We start from the raw sequence: 11,084 nt of genomic DNA, 5'->3' as shown, positions 1-11,084 counted from the left end.
TAAATCAGGTTGTTCTAGGTTTGTAGATCAACATCAGCATCTTCAATTTGAATGCACGCTTCTTTTTTTGTGCAAATACCAAATGTATTTTATTACTGTGACTCAATATTACAGGAGTATATACCTACCAAGTCAGAGTACTGTAACTGAGGTTCATCTCACGAACCCAGAATCAGAAACCCGCAAAAACATAACAGAAAGACTACCCATTTGTTTCACCACACAAAATCTACCCCCAAAACCTTAATTCTGAGCTTAATATTTCCCAAAGATGTTAACAGGACAAGCTTCAGGGTCCTTAAATATTGGCAGCAGTTGACTGCTGAAAGCTAACACTACAGAGGAAATGCCCTAAAGAGCCAGGGCTGCTGACCCATCCCTTACCATCCCCACCCAGTGGATGTAAATGCTCATGTGAATGTTTTTTTCTTATGCTAATAAAGACATACCCCCTTCAGTGCAAAACTAAAACAAGCAGCATTAGAGCAATAAAGCAAAAATACAAAACGTACTGGAATGATCTTAATGCCTACTTAGAAAGAAAGAAAACATCAGAGACCCTTTGCCCTCGGGTTATGTTTGGAGGGAATTGATTGCATTAAACAAAAGGATTTGCCCACATTAACAAGAATTAAGCAATGCTTCCACAAGACAGAGAATAAAACTGGACCTTTCAAGTCTAAGGAGACAGAGAGGCCTCTTTCAGTCCTGGAGTCAAAGAGTGTCAATAAGGAAAAAAAAATTTTTAAAAATGTGGAAAAAGAAGACTGCATCAGAGGCATGATGGGAACAAGCATTTTATTTAATGGGCACACTGAGTTTCTCCAGCACAAGTGCCCCCTTTTCTTGGTACTCTGGTAGAGTCATCCAAGAGTTGTCTTTGTCTTTCAAGATGTCTGCCAGTACTTCACCATCCAAGAACACCATGTGGTTTCTGCAGGGTGAATCTTCAATTCGGATCTTGAATTTAGATAGTTTTTCCACATCTCCCTTTAGACCTCATTCTAAGTAAAGCTGTTTAACCTCTCGTTCCAACCTTGATGGCAGGCCAGGATACATAGTTGAGCCTCCAGAAAGCACAATGTGTTTGTAAAATTCAGATCTGGTATCATTGTCAGCTGCCTGGATTGTGTTAAAAAGCAATTCAGCAACACCGACTTCCTCAAAATTGATCAAGTGATGCTGAAATAAAGCTTCCGGTTCTTCAAATCTTTCACCTCCAACTTTAATAATATGTCCATCTGGGAGTGTATATAATTCAACTAACACTGTGATCTCTAAGACCAGCTTCTGTTCTTCCTCAATATTGTAACCCACATAACAAAGTTTTTCTTTAATCATAGGAACTGTCTCAAAATCAGCAGAATGTTTGAAGGCATATCCCCGCAACTGGAGCAGCTTGATAAGATATCTGATAATATCCCTCCCAGCAATATTCAGCCTTCTTGTAAGGTGAGGGAGAAGAAAACCTTCATATACTGGGCAAATATGAGTCACACCATCTCCAGAGTCTACTACTACACCAGTCAATAAAACTTGAGCTTACAAACTCAGAACTGCCTGGATTGCTACATACACACCAGAAAATTGGTAAGTTTCAAACATTACCTCTGCAGTGTTCTCCCTGTTTTTGGTTGGATTCACAGGTGTTTCTGTGAGTAAAATTTTGCAGTTTTTGGTGTCTATGTTGAGTTTCTCCTTTCCAAATGTGTAATCCCACAGGTGTTTCATGTCATCCCAATTTTGTACTATGCCGTTCTCCATGGGGTAATTAACTTTCAACATTGAGCACAATTCACTTGCCACATCACCAACCATAAGATCTTTGATTTCAATGTTTCCCAGTTTGGAGGTTGATCTGATAATAGGTCTTCCAACCAAAGCTGGGAAGATGTGTTCTGGAAAGTTAGAGCCTGCATATCCACACTTCACAAACCCAGTGCCATTGTCGAACACCACCACCTTCCTGCCCTGGCTGTCCATGGTTCTGCTCAGCTATTTTTCTAATTGACTAGAATGCAAGAAATCCCGAGTTCAATCATCAGCGTTTCATAGCTGTATTGGGTGTTGAGATCTGTTTTCCAACTGTAAGAATAAGAGGCAGAAATATGAGAGTGACATATTTTGGTATTAACAAAATTTTGGGTCACTCAGTTGTATCTGAGATCGTGCTTCAAAATATATAACCATAATATCATAAAGTTAAATACAATAATCACAATATCATTATTCATTTGATTCATCATTGTTCAATTTTACTGAGCAATGTGTCATGTGATTTAGGGTGGCCTTTGACTCCTGATCACAACTAACTGCTCCGCTACCTCATTGCTACCATCACAGGACTCTATCAACTTGCCTGAAAATAAAACAGAGTGTAAATATAGAAGTGGATACACACACATGCACACACGCAAACACACACAGACACAGACACAAAAACACACAATATTTTATTTTATGAGAGCCGTATATAATAAGATTTCTGTAGTTTTTACTTTAAAACCATCCTTCCATGTTGTAATGAATACCGAAAGAACTCTCAAGAGAGAAAAAAGAAATAGGATTTGTATGCCCCAATATAATCACATAAATACATTTCCAAAGTTGCCATTTGCAAGAAATTGTTCAAGCTGATGATAAGATGCATCTATTTATTATCTATTCAATGATTCCCTTATGGAATTTGAAACATTTCGAAAATTGAACCTTGACCATTCTTACCCTAAGTATACACAGGTAATTACCATACACCAGCATGAAACTACCTAAGCAGAGAGCAGAATATCAGAAATGATTGCCTGATCTGACACTATGAGTGGAAGGAGACTAGCAAGGATGGCTCTGTGTAGTGTAATGCCAGGAAAGACTATCCAAATAACCTGATTGTGGAAATGAACACACTGGGGATCCAATGGAAGGTGGGGTTTCAATTATTCTACCAGAAACAAGATAAATGATAATTAGGTGTTTATTAGGGAAGCACTTACATAAATAAAAGCTGAACTCTTTCTATTCTAGAAGATGCTGCCTCTGCCCTTCAGATGCTCTTACCTCAAAGAGAGAGTAAGTAAGACCCTCTAACTTATAAGGTGTCACAATTGACGACACCTGACAGCATACACATATGGTGTGGCCACCACCTGAAGTTCATTGAAAGCAAGATGGCACACATATTGTTGTCTACAGAATGTGCCTATGTCCTTCTGTGAAATTACATACTGCTATGTTAAAACTTAAAATTTTTAAAAGAGTTCTTCTAAGAAATAATGCAATGAATTCTTACATTCAAATTGTGTCTATCTTTAGATCCCTTTAACTTAGATACAGAAAACAGCTATGTAGTGTAGGGGATGCTGTAGCATGCTCAGGGGATATAGAATGAGGTACTTTCAGGTGGCGGGTGGTTGGTTTCGGTTTCACTTTTGGCTTGCTGTACAGACTGCTGCTGTGCTGTCTGGCTAGGTTGCTGTGTAAGTAAGGCTTTTCCCTATTAAATTCCCTTGTATTTTTATCTGGCTCTGTCTTGGTATTTTCCCACCTTAATGTAGGACTCCAATCTCCAGTGTATCATAAAGAAACTTAAAATACCATTAATTTAGAAGTAAGTTGTACCAAAACAAAAGAAAGAAAAGAGGTGAAGAGGCCTCATCTTTAGGTACATGAAAATGGGTATATATATTTATACTAAAAAAATTAAAAGTAAAATTAAAAAATTATATAATGAGAAAGAGAAAAAATTTTGAAAGTCAAAACCATGTTTCTCACAAAGAAAACCATAATAATACTAGAAGGAATAAAGTTCACTACAACAGATTGTAACTGAAAGAGTTTGACAATAAATATTTAAACACATAACAAATTGGCAGTATTTAATACACGCTATTCCCTGATTGAGATGCTAAGTCAAAATAAAGCCCCATATATAAATTACAAGAAAACCATAGATAAAAATTTGGTAACCTGTACCCCAAATATCCCCAGTGTTCTTTTTTTAATTGTCCGCTGGTAACCCAAGATTGGGTTACCTATAGGAAAAGGAGAAAATGAGGAAATAAAAATTAAATAAAAAATTAATTAACTTAGTCCCTGAATAGGGAAATTCTAAAGTTAAATTTAAATTTAACTGATTAAATCAAGAACGCCATGGCTAGTACCTGATACCCTGTGCTCAGAGAAGGGGAGGTAATTCCTGTTAATATTACTTTACTAATTGCTGGTCATAAAGAACCTCCATCCCAGGGTATAACTGGCTGACCTTGTGACAGTGTCTTATCTCAGTCAAATGTATCTTCCATATATATATATATATATATATATATATATATATATATATATATCTTTACTCTGTACTTTGGATGACCTTTAGTAACCATGGAAACTCTGAAAGTAGTGGCCTTCAAACTTAATGGTCTGCTCTTTGGAAGCTTTTCTTTTTGGCTCATTGGCATCTCATTTGCCTTGCATGCAGTGAGATACTAGCTGAGCAGCTTGAAATTAAAAGAAACCTTTTGCTTCTGCATCAGAGTGTTGACTCCTTGGGTTACTCTATGGGCTCTGCAAACCTGTCATAACAAAATTGTCAAACACTGTTTACAAATTCTTGTGACTATACCTCCAGCCTTATTCCATGTGAAACTCACATCTGTTTCAATTTTCTTCTCAGTATTTAAGAATGGGAACGATTACATTGGCTACATTGCTAAACATTCTTGGACACAGTTAAAGTGACATGAGAAAATACACAGGTTAGGATTGACCTGATATCCCATTATCAATCTGAAGTTCCTCAGAAGCCAGAGACTCTGATTCTTACAGTGTAACCTTTTGACATTTATGGTTTACACAGAGGGTGGGGAGGAGGCTGGAAGAGAGTAAGTGTATTTCATAGATGTGCTGGAAGCCTTTATCATTTATTCCAGAAGTAGCAATTAAAATTCTAGGTATTAACCCCCCAGAATTATAAGGATCTGCATTCTTTGTTAAGGATGAACATTTTTTTCTGCCTCAAACTCTTTAAGTCCTTTGATTATGTAATTTTCCTTCTTATTAAATAAAATCTTCATCACAACAAGCTATTGCTCCAATTAAAGCTCAAGAGAAAAAAATGGATAAATTAGAAGCTGAAGTCTCACTTTTATGCCTAAAAGTGCCAAAGGTGCTATTTCCTAAACAGTCTAACAGACATCAATGCACACCATAACCGTAATTGGCATTCATTGTTGCATGTAATTAATCATTCAAGAGACTGCCTGAAAACATAAAGCAGAGTCAATAATGATTGACATGCTCTCCAAGTTTGAATCCCTGTCTCGTCAGAATGGATTTTGTTGCTCACAGGAGCAAAAGATTTAAATTCTCAGGAGAAGAGGAGGAGTGAGCAGGATATTATTGAGCAGGAATGTTGTGCAGGAGAAAGAATAGAGGAGAGCAAAATAAGAGATACCATCAGAGAGTGAGCTACAATAGGTTTAGAGTGAAATAAGTCACTAGGGAAATGTCCAGAGATCTACAAAGATTACACAAAATAACCAACTAAGCAACAGTAGAAAGGCTACCTTAAATACCCTCCTCTTATAAAGAGATTGATGACTAACTTTTATGCCATCCTAAAGCCTGATGGAAATAGAAGCAGATACAAACAGCTGAACACTAAACTGAACTGGAATCCAATTGCAAAGAAGGAGGATTGATGAGCAAAGTAAGCAAGACAAGGCTGGGGAAACCCACAGGAGCAGCTGATCTAAACAAGTGGTAGTTAATGGCCCCCATAATGATCACTGTGTAACCAGCATCGAACTGATTTCAGACCCCATGAATGTGGGTGTCAGTGATAGGCCTTGGAAATCTATGGAGCCTCCTGTAGTACATCACTACTTATCCCTTTAATAGGAATGGAATTTTGGAGCCCATTTCAAATAGAGGGATACTCCCTCTGACTAGAGACAAAGTGGAGGGCCTAAGCCCCATCTCAAAGTATATGACAGACTCTAAAGACGAACCAAGGAAGGGCTCATCTTCCCTGGGGAACAAAAATGTTATGGGACATGTAAGGTGTTAGTGGGGGACAGGGGAACAGGGTATGGTTAGGTAACTGGGATTGACATGTCAAACAATCTTGTTTATAATTTAAATAAAACAATGGAGAAAAAAGGAGTTAAATTCTGCCTTATACTTCTCAAAGTGGCTTGGAGCTCCTGCTTGTCCTCAAATAAATAACAGAAAAAGTTTCAATGACAAGCAAATAATTTTAGGCTGTTCTACAACAGACAGTTCCAAGCTGCTATAAATATACAAATGATGAATTTTGAACATTTCCAAAACTATTCCAACACTTTTCTTCTTAACAAATCAGTATAAATCTGCTTTTCTCTCTAAAAGAATGAGATTAGTAGACTCCAGGATTCTTCAGTGTTTTTTTTATTTAAATTAGAAACAAGATTTCTTTTACATGTCAATCCCAATTCCCTCTCCCTCACCTACTCCCCTGCCACCCAACCCCCTATCCCATTCCCCAACATTAGAGATGGAATCTTGTCCAATTATGCCTTATTCTAGTCTCATAAATGGATTAAAACCTTGCTGAAGGAAGCTAACACTGAAAAACTCACCATCTGTTGAATAATTCTGAGTCCTCATATAATCTTAAACCATAGATTTACTTCTTAAGAAAGATGGTCATTCATCAACAAAATTCTTTGAAATGATTTCCACATATTATCTTTCCTGATAATAGGTAATCTTGAATTGGTTAATATTAATAGCTGCAATACAACTTTCAGGGATTTGGCCATGGCCTGTTTAGGAGAATCAATTTCCAAGTACACTGTCATTAAAGATTGCATGGGACAATTACCTTGGGATGGTAAGATATCCAATGATAACAATGCATCTCAGCTACTCTACTCTGTGCTTTCTTGGGCCATGATATGGGAATAGAGAATTCCACCAGGGTTGCCAGGCAACATTTATGATATAACATTGTATCTTATTCTAGCACACGCCCCACATGCTAAAACAAACCCAACCACATATGGACTGACATTATTTCATCACTCATTTTTTACCAAAGTAATATCCTCTTTTTTGAGTTACCCTTATTTTCAATTCTCCTGCCAAACAACTACATGGCTATAATAACCTACAAAAGAACGTGAAAACATAATTTTTGACAGTCAACTATATTGATGGATATTTAAATGTATTTCCTATGCTCCAATTTTCATATTTCCAGAATAGAGACATTATCATTGTTGTGTCTCTGCCTTAATCAATTTCTTTTTGATGAAAATAAAATAAGCATTTCTTCATCCTCTTATTGTTAGGGCTACTGGAATATATGGTATAGGTGCAAAGATGGATAGAATTTATGTGAGTGAATAATTGTTTCAATGCACAAAGACATATAAGAGACAAATAAAAATATACGTACACACACATGAAAAAACACATTGGGCACAAAAGGGACAGCCATGCTAACAAACAACCATACATACAGAGCTTCCATTCAACAAGAAACAAGAATAAACAGTATACCATGACACGTGGAAAGTTATTATTTTTCTCTGTGGAATTGTCTTTGATTCTCCAATTCCAGCATCCCTCCTCAAGTAATGACCCTATATAAAAAATGACCCTTTTATTTGTGGAGATTGCTAGAAAAAGGTTGTCCACTATGTTGTTTGTACACACTTTTTTCACCCTCTATACCAACGATATTCCAGGGGGTCCTTTTGTTTCTAAAGACTCTTCTGAAAGCATTTATACCAGATCTGATTTCTCTCCGTGGGATGGCTGGGTAATTCAATTGACTTCTCTGCTACCGACCATCCACATGTTTTGCAGCCAATGACTTTATGTACTCTCACTCAAAAAGACAAAGTTGGAGACAATCACTGATGTCTTTCCTCCCAAATCCATGGATTATAATCAGTTATATTCTTGAGGTTTATGTTTATATGTAGCTTCCATAGACCAGGGTTATTTCTTTATAAGTAATGGCAGAGAGCTAATAACAGATGTTGTGTCTTACATATGCTATGTATAGAATATCAGGATATATCTTATATCTTTGGTAGCTTGTTTTACTTTTTATGGAACAAACGTGAATTGTAAGCACCCTGACCATATCATGACACTTTTGAACCCAAAAATTACCATAAATTACAAGTTAGCCCTATGATAAGGATTATTTCACTTGTGGTAACACACTCTAATCCAGGAAAAGTTGACTTGGTATGAATGATTATTTCTTCAAATCTTTCTAAACATTGCCCATGACAGTTCACACAGGGAAATTGGCTAAGTTGGAATGAAATGATATAAAATCAAAAATGTGTCTTATATTTCTATGACATAGGACTCAATATATCTGAGACATTTTCAAATCTCCACATCATTCATTGGCTGCTTATCATGCAAGTAAAGGCAATAATGTAAAATGTAACTGATATTATTGAAAACAGAAGATTTTTCTATGTATAATGACACAAATAAAAAGTCGCATGCTAAACTTGATAATCCAAAAAAATTGTGTGTGTGTGTGTGTGCGTGTGCATGTACGTGTGTGCGCACGCGTGTGTGTGTGTGTGTGTGTGTGTGTGTGTGTGTGTGTGTGTGTTTGTATGGAGACCATAGAAAAGAGATATAAAATACATACTATATAGCAGTAAGAGGAGAAAGACAGCATTGAGAACATATACTTCATAGAAATTAAAGGACATAGGTTTGAACTTAGTATTTAAAGCAGCTAAAAACTTCTCTCAATTAGCAAATACAACCCTCTTTGTCATGGAAAACATCACATAGAGTACTTTTTCCCACTGAATCATCCAAAATTTTCAAGTACAAATAAGGTTGTCAGTTATAAATAATAGCAAAAATTAAGGAGATTATAAATTTAAGATGAAAATAAGCACACAGCTTAATATCCTCAGATGCCCAAACAGAAATACAAGCTCAAATACACACAAAGAGGAAAGGACAATTTTACTGTTAAATAACAAATAAAGAACTAGTGTATCATTCAGAAATTTTTTATATACTGCAAAGACAGCTCTGTGCATCAAGTTCATTTCACAAAATACATATAAAAATCACTGTGATGGTGGAAAACAATTATTAGCCCAGCCCTGGGGAGACAGAGACAGGAAAGTTCCTCCTTCTTGAGTTACAGATGGTCTAGCTTGCTAAATATGGCCCAGGGCTTATTGAAAGTCACAAAAAAACAAAGTGGACAGTTCTTCAGGAACCACACATGAGTTTGATTTCAGGCCTATATATGTGTACACATACAAAAAATCTGTAACTACATAACATGTACAAAAAAACACAAGAAGGTTTATAACCAAACAATGATTACGATGAAGAATAAACTGCAGTGAAAATAGAGACAAAATCTGAAATTCAGTAAATGCAGGATTTTCCTTCTTCTATATCTCTAGAAGATAAATTATATCTACAAAAGATAATTATAACTAGCAATATAATAAGCAAGGTAAAATGATTCCTGTATTAAAGTCTAAACTACAACAGAAAACAGGGGTTCTTTTCTATATAACATTGCCAATATAGAAAGAACACTTGAAAATTAAAAACGCAGAAGAGAGAATATTTGAGGCACTTTTCTAATGTTTGAGGCACTTTTCTAGTGATTGAGTACATGAGAATTATTTATAAAATCAAATTGTATTCTGTTTCTCATACAAAGAAGATTAATAACTGTAAACATTTCATACTTTCATCATGGTTTACTTAACAGGATTATATATACCTACCTTGGACTTAGTCTGGAGTAATAGTAATTATATTTGCTCCCATCAAAATGCAATAAATCTCACAAATAGAGTTGGGACATTTATAAATGATGTTTGACACACTTGTAAACTGTCCATTAAAATGCTGTGACTTATTTTGGATCTTAACAATTACTTGTTGAAATACTTTGTAACGATTGAAAAACTTTTTTCCATAATAATTCCATTTTCTGAAATTACATAATTTATTGAAGGTAATATTCGATAGTACAGCCAGTAATTTCTGATTTTTTTCTCTTTTGATTATTATTATTATTATTATTATTAATTCAAGTTAGGGAACAGGCTTGTTTCACATGTAATTCTCCTCTCCCTCTCCCTACCCTCGCCCCATTCCATCTCCCCCACCTCCAACCTACCCCCCACACCATCCACCCACCACTCCCCAGGCATGGTAGGGCCCCCAACAGGGGCTCCACCAAGTCCACCAAATCTTCCTATGCTGGGCCTAGGCCCCTCCGCATGTGTTCAGAGACAGAGTGAATCCCTTCAAGTGGGATGGGCTCTCCAAGTCCCCCACATACACCAGGACAAAACGCCAGTCCACCTCCGGAGGCTCCCAGGAGTGCAGGGGCCTCCCCATTGACATCCATGATCAGGGGGCTGGATTAGTCCAGTACTGGTCTCCCAAAGAGTGTCTGGGGTCGATATGCTTTCCATTTTTCAGGCCAAATGTTTCTGTGGGTTTCTCCAATCTGGTACAGACCCCTTCATTCTTTATTCCTCCCTCTCTTCAACTAGGTTCCAGATTTCAGCTCAGTGTATTTCTGTGGATGTCTGTCTCTGCTTCCATCAGCCACTGGATGAGGACTCTAGGATAGCATAGAGAGTAGTCATCAGTCCCATTCTAGGGGAAGGGCTTCTAGGCCATCCTCTCCTCCACTGCCCTGACTGTCAGATCTTGTCATCCTTGTAGGTCTCTGGAGATCTTCCTAGTTCCAGATCTCTTCTCGGACCAATAGTGGCTCCCTCTGATATGGTATCTCTCATCCTGCTCTCTCTCCTCTATTCTTCTCCAAACTCAATATCTCTGCTCCTCCATTTCTTCTCTACTCTTCTTCTTGTGCTCTTATTGCGGCAGCAACCACACCCCTACACTCATGCTCTCAATAACCTCAGGAGTTCATGCCACTTCTCATTCCTGGGTTCCATTTTTCCCTTAGAGTCATTCATGATTTCTAGTTTCTTTGGGGAAGAGGATTATGTCTAAAAAATCATATATGAGTGAGTACATACAATGTTTGTCTTTTTGTGATTGGGTTACCTCAC

At 37.0% G+C, this 11,084-nt stretch overlaps 1 pseudogene; it reads right to left on the bottom strand.

Annotated features, from left to right (window-relative positions):
- Positions 1 to 798: 798 nt before the first annotated feature.
- Positions 799 to 1,983, bottom strand: LOC100750930 (annotated as a pseudogene).
- Positions 1,984 to 11,084: the final 9,101 nt, after the last annotated feature.

Source organism: Cricetulus griseus, unplaced genomic scaffold (assembly GCF_003668045.3).
Source record: "Cricetulus griseus strain 17A/GY unplaced genomic scaffold, alternate assembly CriGri-PICRH-1.0 unplaced_scaffold_7, whole genome shotgun sequence".
In the NCBI taxonomy this organism is placed as follows: domain Eukaryota; kingdom Metazoa; phylum Chordata; class Mammalia; order Rodentia; family Cricetidae; genus Cricetulus; species Cricetulus griseus.
The sequence above is the reverse complement of the archived record's forward strand: the minus strand, read 5'-3'. Positions and strand labels throughout refer to the sequence as shown.